Source organism: Mobula birostris, chromosome 4 (genome assembly GCF_030028105.1).
Source record: "Mobula birostris isolate sMobBir1 chromosome 4, sMobBir1.hap1, whole genome shotgun sequence".
Taxonomy (NCBI): Eukaryota; Metazoa; Chordata; class Chondrichthyes; order Myliobatiformes; family Myliobatidae; genus Mobula; species Mobula birostris.
This window is the reverse complement of record NC_092373.1, coordinates 101,126,471-101,145,675: the sequence shown is the minus strand read 5'-3', so window position 1 is coordinate 101,145,675 and position 19,205 is coordinate 101,126,471.

Sequence of the window (19,205 nt, the reverse complement as noted above, 5' to 3'; positions counted from 1 at the left end):
GGTATTCGAGATTTTTATTGGGACTGAATCCAGTGATGGATGGAGAAACATAGAAACATAGAAACATAGAAAATAGGTGCAGGAGTAGGCCATTCGGCCCTTCGAGCCTGCACCGCCATTTATTATGATCATGGCTGATCATCCAACTCAGAACCCCGCCCCAGCCTTCCCTCCATACCCCCTGATCCCCGTAGCCACAAGGGCCATATCTAACTCCCTCTTAAATATACCCAATGAACTGGCCTCAACTGTTTCCTGTGGCAGAGAATTCCACAGATTCACCACTCTCTGTGTGAAGAAGTTTTTCCTAATCTCAGTCCTAAAAGGCTTCCCCTCTATCCTCAAACTGTGGCCCCTCGTTCTGGACTTCCCCAACATCGGGAACAATCTTCCTGCATCTAGCCTGTCCAATCCCTTTAGGATCTTATATATTTCAATCAGATCCCCCCTCAATCTTCTAAATTCCAACGAGTACAAGCCCAGTTCATCCAGTCTTTCTTCATATGAAAGTCCTGCCATCCCAGGAATCAATCTGGTGAACCTTCTTTGTACTCCCTCTATGGCAAGGATGTCTTTCCTCAGATTAGGGGACCAAAACTGCACACAATACTCCAGGTGTGGTCTCACCAAGGCCTTGTACAACTGCAGTAGTACCTCCCTGCTCCTGTACTCGAATCCTCTCGCTATAAATGCCAGCATACCATTCGCCTTTTTCACCGCCTGCTGTACCTACATGCCCACTTTCAATGACTGGTGTATAATGACACCCAGGTCTCGTTTCACCTCCCCTTTTCCTAATCGGCCACCATTCAGATAATAATCTGTTTTCCTACTTTTGCCACCAAAGTGGATAACTTCACATTTATCCACATTAAATTGCATCTGCCATGAATTTGCCCACTCACCCAACCTATCCAAGTCACCCTGCATCCTCTTAGCATCCTCCTCACAGCTAACACTGCCGCCCAGCTTCGTGTCATCTGCAAACTTGGAGATGCTGCATTTAATTCCCTCATCAAGTCATTAATATATATTGTAAACAACTGGGGTCCCAGCACTGAGCCTTGCGGTACCCCACTAGTCACCGCCTGCCATTCTGAAAAGGTCCCGTTTATTCCCACTCTTTGCTTCCTGTCTGCTAACCAATTCTCCACCCACACCAATACCTTACCCCCAATACCGTGTGCTTTAAGTTTGCACATTAATCTCCTGTGTGGGACCCTGTCAAAAGCCTTTTGAAAATCCAAATATACCACATCCACTGGTTCTCCCCTATCCACTCTACTAGTTACATCCTCAAAAAATTCTATGAGGTTCGTCAGACATGATTTTCCTTTCACAAATCCATGCTGACTTTGTCCGATCATCTCACCGCTTTCCAAATGTGCTGTTATCACATCCTTGATAACTGACTCCAGCAGTTTCCCCACCACCGACGTTAAGCTAATCGGTCTATAATTCCCCGGTTTCTCTCTCCCTCCTTTTTTAAAAAGTGGAGTTACATTAGCCACCCTTCCAATCCTCAGGAACTAGTCCAGAATCTAATGAGTTTTGAAAAATTATCACTAATGCATCCACTATTTCTTGGGCTACTTCCTTAAGCACTCCAGGATGCAGACCATCTGGCCCTGGGGATTTATCTGCCTTCAATCCCTTCAATTTATCTAACACCACTTCCCTACTAACATGTATTTCGCTCAGTTCCTCCATCTCACTGGACCCTCTGTCCCCTACTATTTCTGGAAGATTATTTATGTCCTCCTTAGTGAAGACAGAACCAAAGTAATTATTCAATTGGTCTGCCATGTCCTTGCTCCCCATAATCAATTCACCTGTTTCTGTCTGCAGGGGACCTACATTTGTCTTTACCAGTCTTTTCCTTTTTTACATATCTATAAAAGCTTTTACAGTCCGTTTTTATGTTCCCTGCCAGTTTTCTCTCATAATCTTTTTTTCCCTTCCTAATTAAGCCCTTTGTCCTCCTGTGCTGAACTCTGAATTTCTCCCAGTCCTCAGGTGAGCCACTTTCTCTGGCTAATTTGTATGCTTCTTCTTTGGAATTGATACTATCCCTAATTTCTCTTGTCAGCCACGGGTGCACTACCTTCCTTGATTTATTCTTTTGCCAAACTGGGATGAACAATTGTTGTAGTTCATCCATGCAACCTTTAAATACTTGACTATCAGATGGAGACAATGTAAACTCTGCAAAGAATATGTGGAAATGGTGCATCTATTATTTGTTATTATCAAACCTACATCTTTAGAAATCAATAGAATTTCAAAATTATTCAGGCTCATAATTTTAGAGGTTTATTATTAATTTTCATATTGAGGAGAAAGTAATCAATAATTAGGAACATTGGTTTAAGACAGGGTTCCCAACCTTTTTTATGCCCTGGACTCCTACCATTAACTGAGGAGTCTGAAGACCAAGGTTGGGAACCCTTGGTTCAAGGGTTAAAGTATAAAGTATAAAATATAAAGGTGAGAGGGGAAAGTTCTAGAAGAGACTTGAGGAGCAACTTCTTCATGCAGTAAGTGGTGCAAATAAGAAACAAGCTGACAGAGGGAGTGAGTGAGGCAGGTGCAATACAACTCTTAAAAGGCGCTTTGACGGGTACATGGATAAGAATGGAAATGGGACTAGATGGGCATTGCGATTGTCACAGATGAGATGGACCATTGGGCCTGTTTCAGCACAGTATGGCTCTATTGCCCACCACCAATTGCCTCCTTGAGAAAGCTATAGTGAGTCATTGATAACACAATGGCAATGTTAAGGGCATTGAAGAGTCAACTATATGTGGGGGCCTGTATTTTCATAATAGTCAGACTGGGCTGAGATAGCAGAGTGTTTTCTCCAAAGGATATTCATGAAGTAGATGAGTTTACTTTTAAACAATTGGGTCATTTTTTTGTGTGGTTTTTATTACCAGGATTACTTTTTTTGTCAAATTCCAGGCGATTGAGTGAATATAAGTTTCAAAGCAGCCATGGTGGGAGCAAACTCTGGAATTGCAGCTCAGTACTCCGGTTTACCGAGCAGTTCACCTTAAGGACTCTGTATCTTGATATTTCATACTCTTGTTATTTATTGCTATTTATTTATATTTGAATTTGCTCAGTTTGTTGTATATTGATCCTGTTTACAATTACTGTTCTATAAATTTGCTCAGGATGCCCACAGGAGAGAACCTCAGGGTTGTATGTACCTTGAACTTGGAACTTTGAACCATGGCTCCTCGTTGACAGAAATAGTTCCAGAAAACCTGAGGCGATAAGTTTATATATAAACATAAAGTATTCTTGACCTTTCCATGGATTGTTAAACATAATTGATATAATCTACAATTTCAATCCCACCACAACCTTTTTATTTGTGGCTGCTAGTAATCCAAAAAGGGACATCACCAATACTGTAGGAATGGGTTTTACAGACCTTAAAAGGGAATCCAGAAGCTCAAGGATATAGTGAGGATAGGAGTAGGTGCCTGCCTCCTGATTTATTCTCATCATTTCCAAGCACTGATCTGAATCGTCTAAACTCAAGGTCTATTGTCACCTTCATGGCCAGTCTTTGGGAAAGGTGGTTGAATATGGTGTCAGAACAAAGTCTCCAAAAATCAGCACTTACGTGTGGTTGTTAGTTCAGGAGTAAAATGTGCGTGGTGGGACTGGAGTCCTGATCAAGAGTTGAAGCTGGTAAAAGGCCTCAGCAGCTCTTTTACATCTTTACTTTTGACCACTGGGAGGATAAAAAAGGAGGGAGAAGTGTAGTTCACATATGAGCGTATGGAATCAGGGATGGTAGTTTGGAAAGTGTTGAGAGGTGCCATTAGGAGGTAAGGTTGGGAGATTCACTGACAATGGTGCAGAGAGGAGGCAGAGCTGAGCTATCATTCAGGAATACACACTATCCCTGAGCAACAAATGGGTTCTATTTTACCAAATCCTTCAGATGATCTTCGCCTTCATCAATACGTGGAAGTCTCAATGAGAGAGGATGTGGCACTTAACATAGAAACATAGAAACATAGAAAATAGGTGCAGGAGTAGGCCATTCGGCCCTTCGAGCCTGCACCACCATTCATTATGATCATGGCTGATCATCCAACTCAGAACCCCGCCCCAGCCTTCCCTCCATACCCCCTGACCCCCGTAGCCACAAGGGCCATATCTAACTCCCTCTTAAATATAGCCAATGAACTGGCCTCAACTGTTTCCTGTGGCAGAGAATTCCACAGATTCACCACTCTCTGTGTGAAGAAGTTTTTCCTAATCAGGGAATGAGACAGGGCAGGTGACATAAATTTGGGTAGGGAAACATTTTGCATCCAGTGATCACAATGCCATTAGTTTGAAAGAAAAGATGCAAAAAGATAGGTCTGGTCCAAGGGTTGAGATTCCAAATTGGAGAAAGGCCAGTTTTGATGGGACCAGAAAGGATCTGTCAAGTGTGGAATAGGACAGGATGTGTTCTGGCAAAGGTGTGTACGGTAATTGGGAGGCTTAAAAAAATTTAATTTTCAGAATGCAAAGCTTGTGTGTGCTTGTCAAAATAAAGTGTAAAAATAACAGGTGCAGGGAACATTGGTTTTCAAGATAACTTGATTTAAAGTTATCATGGGTGACTTTAACTTCACTAATATTGATTGTCACCTGATTAGTTCCAAGGGTTTAGGTGGGGCAGAGTTTGTTAAGCGTGTCCAGGACGGATTCCTGTCACAGTATGTGGACAGGCCGACTGGGGGAATGCCATACTAGATCTAGTACTAGGTAATGAACCGGGTCAGTTCACAGATCTCTCAGTGGGTGAGCATCTGGGGGACAGTGACAACCGCTCCCTGGCCTTTAGCATTATCATGGAAAAGGATAGAATCAGAGAGGACAGGAAAATTTTTATTTGGGGAAGGGCAAATTATGAGGCTATAAGGCTAGAACTTGCGGGTGTGAATTGGGATGATGTTTTTGCAGGGAAATATACTATGGGCATGTGGTCGATGTTTAGAGATCTCTTGCAGGATGTTAGGGATAAATTTGTCCCGGTGAGGAAGATAAAGAATGGTAGGGTGAAGGTACCATGGGTGACAAGTGAGGTGGAAAATCTAGTCAGGTGGAAGAAGGCAGCATACATGAGGTTTAGGAAGCAAGGATCAGATGGGTCTATTGAGGAATATAGGGAAGCAAGAAAGGAGTTTAAGAAGGAGCTGAGAAGAGCAAGAAGGGGGGCATGAGAAGGCCTTGGTGAGTAGGGTAAAGGAAAACCTCAAGGCATTCTCCAATTATGTGAAGAAAAAAAGGATGACAGGAGTGAAGGTAGGACCGATTAGAGATAAAGTTGGGAAGATGTGCCTGGAGGCTGTGGAAGTGAGTGAGGTCCTCAATGAATACTTCTCTTCAGTATTCACCAGTGAGAGGGAACTTGATGATGGTGAGGACAATATGAGTGAGGTTGATGTTCTGGAGCATGTTGATATAAAGGGAGAAGATGTGTTGGAGTTGTTAAAATACATCAGGACAGATAAGTCCCCGGGGTCTGACGGAATATTCCCCAGGCTGCTCCACGAGGGGAAGGAAGAGATTGCTGAGCCTCCGGCTAGGATCTATATGTTCTCGTTGTCCACGGGAATGGTACCAGAAGATTGGAGGGAGGTGAATGTTGTCCCTTTGTTCAAAAAAGGTAGTAGGGATAGTCCGGGTAATTATAGACCAGTGAGCCTTACATCTGTGGTGGGAAAGCTGTTGGAAAAGATTCTTAGAGATTGGATCTCTGGGCATTTAGAGAATCATGGTCTGATCAGGGACAGTCAGCATGGCTTTGTGAAGGGCAGATCATGTCTAACAAGCCTGATAGAGTTCTTTGAGGAGGTGACCAGGCATATAGATGAGGGTAGTGCAGCGGATGTGATATATATGGATTTTAGTAAGACACTTGACAAGGTTCCACATAGTAGGCTTATTCAGAAAGTCAGAAGGCATGGGATCCAGGGAAGTTTGGCCAGGTGGATTCAGAATTGGCTTGCCTGCAGAAGGCAGAGGATGGTGGTGGAGGGAGTACATTCAGATTAGAGGATTATGACTAGTGGTGTCCCACAAGGATCTGTTCTGGGACCTCTACTTTTCGTGATTTTTATTAATGACCTGGATGTCGGGGTAGAAGAGTGGGTTGGCAAGTTTGCAGACGACACAAAGGTTGGTGGTGTTGTAGATAGTGTAGAGGATTGTCAAAGATTGCAGAGAGACATTGATAGGATGCAGAAGTGGGCTGAGAAGTGGCAGATGGAGTTCAACCCGGAGAAGTGTGAGGTGGTACACTTTGCAAGGACAAACTCCAAGGCAGAGTACAAAGTAAATGGCAGGATACTTGGTAGTGTGGAGGAGCAGAGGGATCTGGGGGTACATGTCCACAGATCCCTGAAAGTTGCCTCACAGGTGGATAGGGTAGTTAAGACAGCTTATGGGGTGTTAACTTTCATAAGTTGAGGGATAGAGTTTAAGAGTTGCGATGTAATGATGCAACTCTATAAAACTCTGGTTAGGCCACACTTGGAGTACTGTGTCCAGTTCTGGTCACCTCACTATAGGAAGGATGTGGAAGCATTGGAAAGGGTACAGAGGAGATTTACCAGGATGCTGTCTGATTTAGAGAGTATGCATTATGATCAGAGATCAAGGGAGTTGGGCTTTACTCTTTGGAGAGAAGGAGGATGAGAGGAGACATGATAGAGGTGTACAAGATAATAAGAGGAATGGATAGGGTGGATAGCCAGCACCTCTTCCCCAGGGCACCACTGCTCAATACAAGAGGACATGGCTTTAAGGTAAGGGGTGGGAAGTTCAAGGGGGATATTAGAGGAAGATTTTTTACTCAGAGAGTGGTTGGTGCGTGGAATGCACTGCCTGAGTCAGTGGTGGATGCAGATTCACTCGTGAAGTTTAAGAGACTACTAGACAGGTATATGGAGGAATTTAAGGTGGGGGCTTATATGGGAGGCAGGGTTTGAGGGTCAGCACAACATTGTGGGCCAAAGGGCCTGTACTGTGCTGTACTATTCTATGTTCTAAGAGCTATTAAGGCCCTGGTTAGAAAAGAAAAGAGGTACATAGCAAGTATAGCTCGATAGATAGATACTTTATTGATCCCAAAGGAAGTAACAGTGTCAAAGTAGCATTACAAGTGCACAGATACAAGTACTAGAAGAGACGTAGAAAGAATAAAAAATAAGTTACCACAAACAGTCTAACAGGAGGGAATCATCACTTCCCTGGCTATAGGTTGACTCATTATAGAGCCCAATGGCCAAGAGTAAGAATGATCTCATATAGCGCTCTTTGGAGCAGTTCATTTGTATTAGTCGATTACTAAAAGTGCTCTTCTATTTAGCCAAGGTGGCATGCAGAGCATGAGAAACATTGTCCAGAATTTCCAGGATTTTCCATGTGGTCCTTTATTCTACCACAGCCTCCAGTGTGTCCAGTTTGACTCCTATAACAGAGCCAGCCTTTCTAAACAGTCTATTGAGCCTGTTGGCATCACCCATGTTGATGCCATTGTTCCAGCACACCACCACATAGAAGATTGTACTGGCACAACAGACTGGTAGAACGTGTGAAGGAGAGGCCTGCATACTCCAAAGGACCTCAGTCTCCTCAGGAAGTAGAGGCGACTGTGGCCCTTCTTGTACACAGCCTCTGTGTCGGTTCTCCACTCAAGTTTGTCATCCTGGTTCATCCCCACATCCCCACATTGAAGGCCTTCACAACATCCACATCCTCTCCATCAATAGTATCAGGGAGCAGTGCAGGCTTAGTCTTCCTAAAGTCCATCACCATCTCCTTTGTCTTACTGATGTTGACCTACAGATGATTCAGCTTGCACCACTTGACAAAGTCCTCCACCAGGGCCCTGTATTCATCCTCCTATCCTCCCTTTATACACCCAACTATTGCTGAGTCATCACAGAATTTCTGCAGGTGACATGACTCAGTTTTATACCTAAATTCCGAGGTATACAGGGTAAACTGGAAGGGAGCCAATACAGTCCCCTGTGGGGCCCTAGTGCTGCTTATAGCCATGTCTGACACACAGCTCTGAAGCCGCACACACTGTGGTCTGCCAGTCAGGTAGTCCATTATCCAGGATACAATGGAAGTGCTGGACTGCATTGAATGGAGCTTTTCCCCCAGCAATGAGGGCTGTATGGTATTGAAGGAACTTGAGAAATCAAAAAAAAAAGACCCCTCTAGTACTTCCCTGTATAGGCAGGTAGGGACAAATGGGGTGCTTGTAAAGTATTAGAAATGCAAGAGAACACATAAGAGGGCGATGAGGGGCATGAAGTTCCCCTCACACAGACAACATGAAGGAGAATCCTAAGGGATTCTACAGATATTTTATGAGCACAAGGATTGCAAGGGACAAACCTGGTCCTCAGAAAGATCAGAATGGAGCCAAAAGAGATGGGGAGATCTTAAATATTTTATATATTTAGTTAAATGGAGATCTATATTTACTCAGAAGATGGACACAGAGTCTACAGAAGTGAGGTAAAGCGATGTCAACTTCATGGACCCTGTACAGATTACAGAGAAGAAGGTGTTTGCTGTCTTGAGGCAAATTATGGTGGATAGATCCCCAGGACCTGACAAGGTGTTTCTTCGGACTCTGCAGTAGCAAGTGCAGAAATTGCTGAGGCTCTAGCAGAGAAAGTGAAATCATCCTCAGCAATAGGTATGGTACCATAGGATTGGAAGATAGCAAATATTTTTCCACTGTTCTTGAAAGGATCTAAAAATAACCCAGGAAACTATAGACCGGTGAGCTTGATATCAGTATTGGGAAAGTTATTGGAAGGGATTTTGAGGGACTGGATATATGGTATTTGGATAAACACAGAGTGATTAAGGATAATCAGCATGGCCTCGTCCATGGTAAGTCATGTCTAACCAATCTTAAAGAACTTTTCAAGGAAGTTACCAGAAAAATTCATGAAAGCAAGGCAGTGGATGATGTCTACATGGACTTTAGTAAGGCATTTGACAAAGTCCCACACAGGAGGTCAGTCAAGAAGGTTCAGTCACTTGGCATTCAAGATGAAGTAGTAAATTAGATTAGGCATTACTTTGTGGGGGAAGCCAGATAGTGGTAGTAGATGGTTGCCTCTCTGATTGGAGGCCTATGACTAGCGGAGTGCTTCAGGGACTAGTGCTGACTCCATTGTTGTTTGTTGATCATCTTTATCACTGATCTGGATGATAGTGTGGTTAACTGGATCAGCATATTTGTGGATAACACCAAGAGGTGTTATGATCGGCAAGGAAGACTAACTTGGTCTGTAGCGGGATCAGGACAAGCTGGAAAAATGGGCTGAACAATGCCAGATGGAACTTAATGCAGATAAGTGCAAGGTGTTGCACTTTGGTTGGACCAACCAGCGTAGGTCTTACACAGTGAACAGTAGGGCACTGAGGAGTGCGGTAGAACAAAGGGATCTGGAAACACAGGTCAATAATTCCCCGAAAGCAGCATCACAGGTAGAGAGGGTCATAAAGAATGCTTTGGCACATTAGCCTTCATAAATCAATGTATTGAGTACAGGGGATAGGATATAGGATGTTATGTTCAAGTTGTATAAGTCATTGATGAGGCCTAATTTGGAGCACTCTGTGCAATTTTGGCAACCTACCTACAGGAAAGATATAAATAATGTTGAAAGAGTTGGGTGGGATTACAACCAGAGATCATGGGTTAAGGGTGAAAGGTGATAAGTTTACAGGGAAAGAGTTGAGAGAATGTGGAATGAGCAGCCAGCACAAGTGGAGCATGCAAGCTCCATTTCGATGTTTAATAGAAAATTGGATGGTGTTAGAGTGAATTTTTTAGAGTGATTTGTTTACACTTAAGTGACTTTGGCCACCAGATTTCTATTTGACAAAGTACTGTGGATTGAGTCCACTACAATGGGCTTCCTAAAAAGGTGTGAATACCAGATGCTTCTGGAGCCATAGTTTGACCTAATGCTGTAGTTTCGAAGACAGTATTATCTATACATTATAAATATTAATTGTCTTCTATGTTAGCATATAAAATGTCAAATAAATCCTAAAGGCTGTGGATACCAACCCAGACATGTTAGCGTCAAAAGGAAAGGATGGTGTGATATTTTATATGTAGCTTCAAAAAGAAGCATTGTTTATGCATTGTCTATAACTTTTTAAGTGGCGATCTCCTTTGTGTTTAGCATATAAATATTGAGCCCACATTGAGCTAGCAGGCCTTTCTGCAGTAAGTGTCTCCATCCGTAAGATGCCTGCTGTACCTTGTTGTGTTGAATAAAGAAGCTGCTTTGTATCTACCAGTAACTCTGTCTCTCTGGTGATTTCATCCACACTACAACAGGTAGGTACATGGATGGTAGAGATATGAAGGGCTATGGTCCCAGTGCAGTCATTGTCAGTAGGTAGTTTAAATGGCTTGGCATGGACTACATGGGCTGGAGGGCCTTTTTCAGAGCTGTACTTTTCTATGACTCTATGACTCCTGTGACTGATCCTTTACTCAATACACTCTCATTGGCAGTGCAGAATCAAGGCTCACCCTCACCCTAATGTACCACGGGTCGAAGAGTACAAAACAGCAAAACAGCATTAGCATGTAATAGACAGAGTAAGTACTTTCACAACTTTTCTGCACCAGTCGCAGATTGCTCAATTCCCTGGATATCCACAGATGTACCGTTTGACATTGTTATATTTACAGTGCAATGTGTGATGTGTTTCTCAGATCATTCTCACGCTGCAATGTGTGTGAGATTGTTGTATATTATGCTCACCAACCCCTCTTCTTCCTCTAGAGGCTAAAGGCATGTCCCCTTTCATCCTCACCATTTTTCATTGATAAACCATAGACTGTATCCTTCCCAGCCAGATGCACAGCAACTCTCTGCCCATAACTGCAAGACACTGCAGAGAGTTGTGCATAACCAGTGTCCCCTCGATGGACACTATCTACATTTCACACTGCAGGGAGTTGTGCATAACCAATGTCCTCTCGATGGACACTGTCTACATTTCACACGGCAGGGAGTTGTGGGACACTGTCTAAATTTCACACTGCAGGGAGTTGTGCATAACCAGTGTCCCCTCGATGGACACAGTCTACATTTCACCCTGCAGGAAGTTGTGGGACACTGTCCACATTTCACACTGCAGGGAGTTGTGGATGACCAGCGTACTTTCCATGGACACTGTCTACCTTTCACACTTCCTTGGTAAAGCATCCAACATAAAGATCCCCCTCCCCACCCCCAGACATTCTCTCTTCTCCCATTCCAATTGAACATAAAGATACAAAAGCCTGAAACTGTGTACCACCGGGCTCAAGGACAGCTTCTATTCCACTGTTATTGAGCAGCCATCAGTATGATAAGATAGACTCTTGACCTCACAATCTACCTTGCTATGGCCTTGCACTTATTGTCTATGTGCACCACACTATTTCTGTAACTGTATCACATTATTCAGCACTTTACCTAGAACAGAGAACAGTGCAGTACAGTTACAGGTCATTTGATTCACAATGTTTTGCCCACATTTTAAAGATTAAATATCACTGTGCATCAAAGCAATATTTGTCACATGTACATCAAAGCATCTGGTGAAATGTGTCCAGAGCACCCAGAAGAAACCCACACTGTCATGTGTAAATACTGTTGTGCTTACCGCCATGCAACCGTGCCACCTTATAACCTACTCCAAGATCAATCTAATCCTTCCATACTGTATAGTTCTCCATTTGTTTTTCGTTCATGTGCCTATCTACGTCTCTTAAAGGTCAAGTTCAAGTCGCTTCTATTGTCTTTTCAACCATGACTGCTGGTACAGCACACAGTGAAAACGAGACAACGTTCCTCCAGGACCACGGTGCTACCTGAAACAACACAAAACTACACTAGACTTCAGACCTACACAGGACTACATAAAGTGCACAAAACAGTGCAAGACAGTACAATAATTAATAAACAAGACAATAGGAACAGTAAAGGACAAATTACAATATAATATTAAATGATGTAAATATAAATGTAAACAATGTTTTAGCAGGAATTGAGAAAGAAATGAGCAAAAATTGCAAAGGGAGTGGAGTGGTGTTCAGTTGAGTGTGTGTGTGTGTGTGTGTGTGTGTGTGTGTGTGTTGGTGTCAGACTAGACTTTGGGAATTGAGGAGTCTAATGGCTTGGGAGAAGAAACTGTTACACAGTCTGGTTGTGAGAGCCCAAATGCTTTGGTACCTTTTGCCAGATGGCAGGAGGGAGAAGGGTTTATATGAGGGGTGCGTGGAGTTCTTCACAATGCTGTTAGCTTTGCAGATGCAGCGGTGTAGTGTAAATGTCTGTAATGGCGGTAAAGTGTCTGTAGAAGTCCCCAATGTATTTGTCACATAACCATCCCTGACAGTGCATTCCATGTACCCATCACTCTTTGTTAAATACCTCCCTCTGACATCCTCCCGACATTTTCCTGCAATCATCTTAAAATTATGCCCCCTCATATTAACCATTTTGATATTGTTTTCCTTTGTCCTCAATGCACCCTTGTAATGAAATTACCTGTATCTTTGGGCACAACACTGTGGGCCAAAGGTCCTGTTCCTGTGTGGTACTGTCCTGTGTTCTCTGATGACATGCAAAACAAATTTGTCACTGTACCTCCATACAGGTGACAATTAATAAACCAATTTACCAGTTTACTAATTTAGATTTTGTCTATTACAATAGTGACTTCTCTGAAAATAATTCAGCCTTGGTATGTCCTGGGAAATCTATGGGATATATAGAAAAGCAAGTTATCATTGTCTCTGCAGACCAAAGGTTGTTCAAGTCAGTGAGACTTGTGAAACTTCATGCTGAGGATACCTTGTCACGGTACGGAACTTTAATCATATCAAACGGGATAGGCTCAGACCAGATCTAGAAGCATAAAACAGAGCTCCTGTGAGGTGCCCTGGAACTACATGGTCCGGCACTTTGCTCACTTTGCTATTCAGGGATCAACAGTGGCTCATTTAGGAGCTGAGAAGGGAGGAGCATTGGATTGTGTGAAACATTCTCACAGCCATCTGATCGGGTTCTGCAGTCCTGCTGCACCAAGGGCTGAACGATGGTGAACAATTAGATCTCAAGCTGAAGGCAGGAGAAGAGATAAGAACAATCCCATTGAGAGGAGAAAAGGTTGAACCATTCACATCTCTTTTCCAATACAAATTGGTGATCTACAGTACCTTGATTTCCTTCTGAGATTCATACCCCCAGAGAAAGTGTAACTGATTCACTCCACTTGATATCAAAAGAAGGCTTATAGCAAAGACATTGGGACCAGACTTCACCCCAGGTGTGACACTGAAAATTTACACTTTAAAACCAGCCGCATTTCCAGTTAAACTGTTCCAGTACAGGTACAATATTGACATTAACTTGACAATGTGGAAAAATTGACCTGACATGCCCTGTTCATAAAAATCCATTCCAGCTAATTGCTACCCAATTAATACATTCACATCAGCAATGTGATGAAAAGTGTCACCTCCAGTGCTATCAAACAACACTTACAACCAATATTTGTCATTTGAACCCAGATTGGGTCTGACCAGACTTGTCTGCTTCTGACTTCATCATAGGCTTGGTCAAACCATACATCAAAGAGGTGAATTCCAGATGTGGTGTGTCCTTCACATCAAGGCACCTTTTGACTGTGTGTGGCAACATGGAGCTGCACGAAAGCTGTGGTCAATGGTAATGGGAATTCTGGGTAAAGGAGGGAGGAGAAGCTGGCGGCGTGACGCAGCTTGCAGTGGCCTCTCCAGTGAATGATATCTGTTATTTGTCAAGTAGGATGCCGTGCACAATCATGATTTGATGGAGACAGACATGAGTGTACAGAGGAACATCTAGTGAAACTTCTGAAATGCCTGTTTTGCCGCCGCTGCTACTGTGTCATCCAGAATCTCCAGAGGGGAAGGCCCCGAGATCTCAGCTTTGCTTGTTGCTCGGTGGTCGGGGCGGAGTTGAAGCACTCAGCAGAGATGGTACTTGGTGCTGGTCGGAGGCTCGAAGTTTTCGGTTGGATTCAGAGTCAGCTGTGGTCGGGTGCTCCAATGCATTGGCAAGTTTGCCATGCTTCCGTCAGCGTGGGATGATGGGGTTATCAGGACTTAAGATTTTTTTTACTGTGCCCATGGTCTGCTCTTTATCAAATTACTGTATTGCTTTGCATTGTTGTAACTGTATGTTAAAATTATGTGGTTTTGTCAGTTCGTCTTGTTTTGTCCTGTGTTTCTGTGATACCTTTCTGGAGGAACATTGTATCATTTTTTAAAGCATGCATTTCTAAATGACAATAAATGAGGACTGAGTACCCTCATAATCAAAAAAAAATCATTCCATTGGTTAGAGTCATATCTCAGACAATAGAATGTGGTTATTGGATGTTCATCATCTCAGCTGCAGGACAGAGTCCCTTAGGCAAGGTCCGAGGTTCAACTACTTTCAGCTGCTTCCTCAATGATCTTTCCCCCATAAGGTTACAAGTAGAGAACTCCCTCGTCAACAGTATTTTAGGAGCAGCTTCACCATCAGATCTGCGGTGGTTCAAGAAGGGAGCTCATCACCGCTTTCTCAAGAGCAATGGGAGACTTGCATACTGTTGTTTTGCCAGCAATGTCCATATCTTGAAAGAAAAGAATAAATAATAATAGTCATCACATTTGTCAGAAAAATGAAGGTACTTTTACAAGTTTGAGGTGGTTTGAAGCATGAAAATGCCCGCGCAGACCCCTCATGGTCTGAGTCGACGATCCCTTCCCTGAGTCACAGCTCATAGGCAGTTACTTGGATCAAGAGTGACTTGCTGGCACTTTAATGATATCCACTATGTGAAGGCTGAATTTGGGAATTGCGGTTTCTACAGATACTATACAGAGAAAGTGTAACGTAATCCACTCCCCTGCCACTTATCCAGAGGCTCCTGATTCATGGCCTGAAGGTTTTCAATACTATAATAAATGTTCTTTTTTCACGTTGAACAGTGATGAACCAGGGATTCCAGGAGTCAGAAGAGGTTTCAAAGAGGCTTTTACACATTCATGAATATTTTCCTCTGTCCACCTAGTAAGCTGTTTCTGTGACAAGCCAGTACATAGTGTATGTTTCAAAAGTCTGTTATTGGGAATGTGATTAGCTTTATTTGTCACATGTACTTTGAAACATACAGTGAAATGCATTATCTGCATCAAATCAAATCAGCAAGAGTCATTCTAAGTATGTGTCACCACACTCTCAGCACCAAACAGCATGCCCATAATTGACTAAACCTAGCTGTAGCTCTTTGGGATGTGGGAGGAAAGCACAGCACCCATTCCGTGGATGAGTGAATGAAATGGTCTCCCTCAATGTGTTTAATTAAGGACCTCAAGGCTAAAGATGTTAACTTGAGAGTGGATACTGATATTGGCCTGTTCATTTTTTCAAATGAATTTAGAGGATATTGCAGAGAATAACATTAATCATATTTACCAGAACTGTGAGATATCTATTGTAGTTATCCAGAACTCAGAAGGGTATTGAAGGGCAAGGATTTGTGCCAGGTTTGATATCCTTTTCCATAAGTAACCAAAAGCTTTGATAACATATTGAAGGTGGTGGGGAATTTCACCATCAATGTCTCTCTTCACTGTTAAGTGGCTCCTAAGATAAAGGAAGTGATTCGTGATTTTCAGAGTATTGCCATGAACTTTTGTTGTCAGTAGTCAGTGACACTAAATGGGGATGAGACTGGTCTAGGACCCTTGTCTTGCAGACATTGAGTGTAAAGTCCAACGTGTCAAAGGCTAGATCCAGTCCACGGGAAGTTTGTTAGTGGTGAGGTGTAACATTGTAGTGAAGATGACTGAGGGAAGTGTTAGGGCATCGATATAACATTGATACTCATCTTTGCTGGAATAAACTGTACCACTGAGACAACCATTCTCAGTTGTCCAAACCCATAGTCTATGTAGCCAATTAGAAAGCATCAGTTGAAAAGATTAGTCGATGTTTCGGGCCGAAACCCTCCGTCAGGACTGAAGGAAGAACTTTGGGGAGGGTTTGAAGAATGCTGGTAGTTGAAAAAAACAGTAATTTGAAAGACAAAGGGGTGGGGGAGGGGAAGCAGGGAGGTGATTGACAGGAGAACAATGCACAGTAGTAGAAGGAGGCAGAAGTATGAGGGAGGTGATGTGAAATAGGGATAGAGGAAGGGAGGGGGAGGGAATTACCGGAAGTTGGAGAATTCTATGTTCATACCGAGGGGCTGGAGACTACCTAGACGGTATATGAGGTGTTGCTCCTCCAACCTGAGTTTAGCCTCATCATGGCAGTAGAGGAGGCCATGTATGGACATATCTGAATGGGAATAGGAAGCAGAGTTGAAGTGGGTGGCTACCGGGAGATCCTGTCTGTTGTGGCGGACGGAGTGGAGGTGCTCGATGAAGCGGTCCCCCAATCTGCGCCGGGTTTCCATACATGGCCTCCTCTACTGCCAGGATGAGGCTAAACTCAGGCTGGAGGAGCAACACCTCATTTACCGTCTCGGTAGTCTCCAGCCCCTCGGTATGAACATAGAATTCTCCAACTTCTGGTAATTCCCTCCCCCTCCCTTCCCCTATCTCTATTTCACATCACCTCCCTCATAGTTCTGCCTCCTTCTACTACTGCGCATTGTTCTCCTGCCAATCACCTCCCTGTTTCCCCTCCCCCACCCCTTTGTCTTTCAAATTACTGTTTTTTTCAACTACCAGCATTCTTCAAACCCTCCCCAAAGTTCCTCCTTCAGTCCTGACGAAGGGTTTCGGCCTGAAACGTCGACTAATCTTTTCAACTGATGCTGACTGACCTGTTGAGTTCCTCCAGGGCATTGTGAGTGTTCCTTTGACAACAGCATCTGCAGATTATTTTGTGTTAGCCAATTAAAAATCAGTTAGTGAAAAAAATTAACAATGTTAGTATCATGTTCTAATTTATTTTTATTTTAGTGACACGATTGGATCTTGACTATTTGCCATTTGGTTTATGAGCTTGGTTAACCATAGCTCCAGTAGCTCATTATTCATGCAATATTGACCATGAAACATTTGGCTCCAAACCCTCCAAACCCTCCAAACCTTCACCTTGACCCCTGCTCCCTATTGACTAAGGTCAATGATAAATGCCCAAATACATGTGAGAAATTTTGGGCCCTAGAAAGGATGTGATGTTCCTGGAGAGGGGCCAGAGGAGGTTCACAAGAATGATTCCAGGAATGAAAGGCTTAACATAGGAGGGCCATTTCTGTGCTGGTACTTGATGGAGTTCAGAATGATGAGAGGGGATTGGGTTGAAATCTACTGAATATTGAAATGCCTGAATAGAGTGGACAACGAGAGAATGTTTCCATTTGCAGGGGTCTAGTATCTGAGGGCGTAGCCTCAGAGTACAAGGAGATGTGTTTAAAGCTGAGATAAGGAAGAATGTCTTCAGTCAGAGTGTGGTGGATCTGTAAAATGTGTTGCCATAGAGGACAATTGGCCTAATTCTGCTCTATTCCTTATTGCCATGTGTTCTTTTTCGAACAAATCAAACCGAAAGTCACTCAACTCAGAAGCATCCTTATAACCCTATCACTGAGCTGAGCTTTGATGGTTTATACTTGTCGCAGGGACAATGAGTGTTTTGCGGGCTTTCTAACATACTTAATTGAGGTAGCAACCTCACCCTCACAGAGGAACTGATGAACAGCTGTCACCTCCTACTTCAATGACCAAAATCCCATACTTTTTAAAGGGTGCTGTGGGGAGATGCATAAACCGGTTTCAGTGAAGAGAAATAAATCACTATTCAATGGCTGAGTTGAAAAGCGATCAAGAAAGAATAAAAAGAAGAGGCTGCCAAATTTAATTGTTGCAGATCGCTAACAGCGGGTATATTATTGGATGTTATAGTCACAGTATAGTCATAGTCATACTTTATGTTGCCTCATTACCTGTAAACAAGAGGGAAGAATACATTACAAAATGCCGGACTGGAATTTCTCATCAACCAGCACTCCTTTTCAGAGCAATTACAAAACTTATGTCTGCAAAAGCCAGGTTTGAGAGGACTCAATGTCTCTTGAGGTACGTCACGCACAGAATCCCATTAGAACCCCATGCGCAAAACAATGGCTAAGAGTCATGACTGTGAATTTTACATACATTACTGGCACACTCAAGCATGCACATCCTTCACGCAACATTTAGCAATCACACAAACATTGCTATTCAGTGGATGTGAAGAAAGTGAACTTGACTTCCCTTATCAAATTCCCAGCTGACAATTCCCCGGTTTCTTGCCATCTTTTCAATTAAAACATGTTTTTTATAGTAGATGATTCATGTGCGGCAGTGCAGATTAAAGCACGCTATCACCATTGAATGCAAATTACTCATGGTGCTGCTTTGAATTTGAAGGGAGCTTTAATCTTTACACAGACACAGGTGATTCTCCAGATAAACAACAGGAATTCTGCAGGTGCTGGAAATTCAAGCAACACACATCAAAGTTGCTGGTGAACACACCAGACCAGGCAGCATCTCTAGGAAGAGGTACAGTCGACGTTTCAGGCCGAGACCCTTCGTCAGGACCCTTCTCCAGATACTGGAAATCTTCAACAACACACACAAAATGCAGGAGGATCTCAGTAAGTCAGGCAGCGTCTATGGAAAGGAATGAATAGTTGACATTTCAGGCCAAGATGCTTCATTAGGACTGGAAAGGAAAGGAGAAGAAGCTGGAATAAGAAAATAGGGGAGGGAAAGGTGGGTGAGTGAGGGAGGGATTGAAGTAAAATGCTTGAAAGTGTTTGGTGGAAGAAGTAAAAGGCTTCAGAAGAATATTTGTTACATTTTGCCCATCTTCCACCACAGTTTACACCAGCAATGGCTGATAATCCAAACAGTGGGAGGGACATTGTTCTGATGCTCAACATAGGACATTTGGACTGACAGGATTTTGAAGGCATGATGTCTAGTAAGCAGCTCATAACTGTTGCTATTTATTAATGAAATATCTGCTCCAGCTCCCAGTGTGATTGGAAAATAAAATTACCATACTGCCTCAATTATTCTTACTTGGCTCACTAAGACTAGCCTGTTG